The following is a 3,295-nucleotide window of genomic DNA, read 5'->3' as shown; positions in this document are numbered from 1 at the left end:
TAGAAATGGCATATATTTAAAAGAACCGTGTAAAAAATAAATTTACAAAAACTTGTAATCCAATAATATTTAATTAATTAATAACTATTTACGAAAGTAAAGGATTGCTAGGAATAAAGAAGAATAAAAAGTTTCGAATGGGAGTGCGCAAAGGAGAATTCAATATGAAAGAGGAAAAGAGGGAAAGAGGACTGGAGAGAGTGAGTGAGAGAGAGAGAGAGGTTTCCAAGACATGACGAACGCGAGGCGACTAGCGAGGTGCGGGCAGTCTGCGCACGGACATCGATCGAAAACGACCTCACGCTCCACGTTCTCCTTGAACTCCCGGTGTTTTACCCGGTTCTTACTAATTCTTATCGAAAGTGTAATTAACATAATCATCAATTAATTTACTCATTATCGGATACTCCTCTTTCAGTGACATAAAACAGTGACCCTCTCAGTGCTGAGCTGTTGCTTCAAAGTGGTGACACTCGTGCTTACGCACCCTTAAAAGAGGGTAGAATTTTTTGATAAGTGCCGACTTTTTGTCAGAAGATGCTTGATTAATTATTCGCACAAATCTATCTGTGAGTGTCATTTCATATTTTTATTTGTAATCAAATAAGTTGTATGTCCTCTTTTTATTCATTTCATCGTACTTTACCAACTTCGTTCTTAAGGGAGGAATGATGTCATTGTTAAATTTTTTTAAAAATATTTCCCAGATAAAACTGTTAATTTAAATATTTGAATTTGGGACCTGTTTTGAAGGAGTTTCGATTATACAAAAGCGTTCAAATTTTAAAGGTTTCAATTTGTTTAGAATAAATAAATGCCAATTATTTATTGTCACGGGAAATAATTAACGCGACTGATGATGAGGAGGGGGGGGGGGGTATGCAGTTTCGAATTTTCCTTATTCATTTAAGAAAGCGAGAAATTAGTCTCCTCGTTTTAATGATTCGGTCTATTGAGTAACAGTTTTTAGAAACACTTCTATAAATTATGAAATTATTCCGTACCACGGTATACTTCTGCTATTCTTTATAACAAAAAATATTCTGGAATTTTGAAATAAAATATTCTCCACCAGGCGAAAAAAATATGCACAGTGGGAACTATTATATCAAATTTTTTCCATTTTGTATCATCTATAAAATTGTTTTGCCTGTGCGCGGACACCACCGAACATTAGAAAAATGATTATGAACCTAAAGGCGAAAAAATCATAGTAAATTTGCGATGAACCTAGCCGCCCTTTCCCAGCTCCTCTAGACTCACCAAAAATATTTATTCTACGCTCACCGAATTTAGGAGTTAGGACAACCATTTTCTCTGTTGCTGGTACTAATTGAATAGTCACTGTAACTAATGGAAATATTGTGGTAACTAATAAAATAGCAGTAAAAACTGATAAAATAGCTGTTGCGTACCTTACTAAGTAAACAAGAGGCCAAACTAATAATTTTTTTTTGTCCTACATACTTTTTCATAAGATTGTTTAATGGTCACTTTTTTTATTCATTTAATATCTGTTATTTTAAAGTATTTATTTTCATTTTAAAAACAAAAATTCCCTTGTCATAGTATTCAGAAATCTAACAATATTTACATTCTGACATAAAAAATGATCGGCTATAATCTTGAAATTATTCGTGGTAGATAACACAAACGGCTATATAAATATAAAAACGGGCGAATTCATTAATGGAATAGAAGTAAGTCCCAAGTTAATTAAGCTCGTTAACTCAACAAATTAAATTAGGATCTTGACAGTTCCAATGATTTCCAATTTGTTATAACGATTTTATATCTTGATAGCAATCGCATAAAAACGAAAATGTTTAAAATCTTAAATTTTTATTTTTGAAAACAAATTATAAGAAAGAATAATTGGAAAAGGAGGCTAGTGTTAATGAAAATTCCGTAAGGTAGACAGGTTGTTATATAAAATGGAATATCAGATAAAAATATCCCGGGTAGAAATTGCCTCTTTATGCCCTAACTAAATATTGGCTCTTACGAGGCCGCAGCCAGATTTTCTAGCTGGAAGAATCTAGGCTTTCCCTCTGCTAGACCTCAACAGGTTTTTTCGAGTACTACTTGACATACATTATTTATATATTCAAATTTTAGCAGTATCTTTTTTAATTGAACTAGATAAAAAGATTTATTCATAAAGATATATTTAAAAAATAGTTTTCATCAATGAACTATTTTCTCGAGGGGACCTTGTAAAGTCCTCGACAGGTAAAACGGGTAAGACAGCTGTGAGTGCAAAGAAGTACATTAATATTCTTATACTTAACTATACTTGAATTTTAAAAAGAACAAATTGAAAAAATTACCGAGAAAATCCTTATTTCTAAAGCATCGGAAATTTTGTGTCACTGAGGTTAGGGATATAATTAAGAACTTGAAAAACGTTAAGGCTGCCGGGGTAGACGGTATTAATGCTAAAATGCTTAAACACGGTGGCGCGTGCATACCGCATAGACTGTGCGAATTGATAAATTTACGTTTCGAGATGGGAGACGTACCAGACGATTGGAAAAAAGCAAAGCGATTATCGTACCAATATACAAGAGAAAGGGAGATAAAAGCGAGTGCAATAATTACAGAGGGATTAGCTTATTAAGCACCGTAAGTAAAATCTATTCGAAAATACTTATTCGTAGGGTAATGAAAATAACAGAAGCAAAGATTTGGGAATTCCAAAGTGGATTTATGCCAGGAAGGTCATGTACGGATCAAATATTTAGCTTAAGGAAAATAACAAAAAAGTTTGAGAGTAGGAAAAAGAGTTTTCTGTGCATTTTTTGACCTAGAAAAAGCTTTTGACAAGGTAGATAGAAGTAAACATTGGGAAGCCCTAAAAGAGTATGGAGTCAATGGATGGATCCTACAAGCTATAAAAACAATATATACAGGTAGCAAAGCGAGTGTAAGAGTGAATGAGAAACTGAGTGACTGTTTCGATATTATTCAAGGAGTTAGACAAGGATGCGTTATGACTTCATGGTTATTTATATTATTTATGGACAAGTGTTTAAGAATGGCTCTCTTCTACGAAGAGGGTGTGGATTTCGAAACAGTAAGGGTTCGTGGGTTAGCGTTCGCAGATGATAAGGTTGTTATGGCAGAGTCTATCGAAGACTTACAAAGAATGTTGAATAAACTAGTTGCAAGCATGAAGTGAATGGGCCTTAAGATTAACGCAAATAAAACAAAAACTATGTTGTTCGAAGGAAAGAGTGAGAAAACACTATGCAATATTTTATTAAATGATGAGAGAATTGAACAAGTTGATAAG

General features: G+C 33.4%; 1 protein-coding gene across 1 annotated transcript in view; it reads left to right on the top strand.

Moving 5' to 3' along the window:
* The first annotated feature begins 268 nt into the window (after nt 1-268).
* The window catches only part of LOC117168665 (bromodomain-containing protein DDB_G0270170-like), a 165,051-nt gene continuing 162,024 nt past the window's right edge, over nt 269-3,295 (top strand). The window contains exon 1 of the mRNA XM_033354325.1: nt 269-569. The gene's annotated coding sequence lies outside the window, so the exon portion shown is untranslated. The remainder of the gene's footprint in view (nt 570-3,295) is intronic.

This window comes from Belonocnema kinseyi, chromosome 3 (assembly GCF_010883055.1).
Source record: "Belonocnema kinseyi isolate 2016_QV_RU_SX_M_011 chromosome 3, B_treatae_v1, whole genome shotgun sequence".
Classification (NCBI taxonomy): Eukaryota; Metazoa; Arthropoda; class Insecta; order Hymenoptera; family Cynipidae; genus Belonocnema; species Belonocnema kinseyi.
The sequence above is the reverse complement of the archived record's forward strand: the minus strand, read 5'-3'. Positions and strand labels throughout refer to the sequence as shown.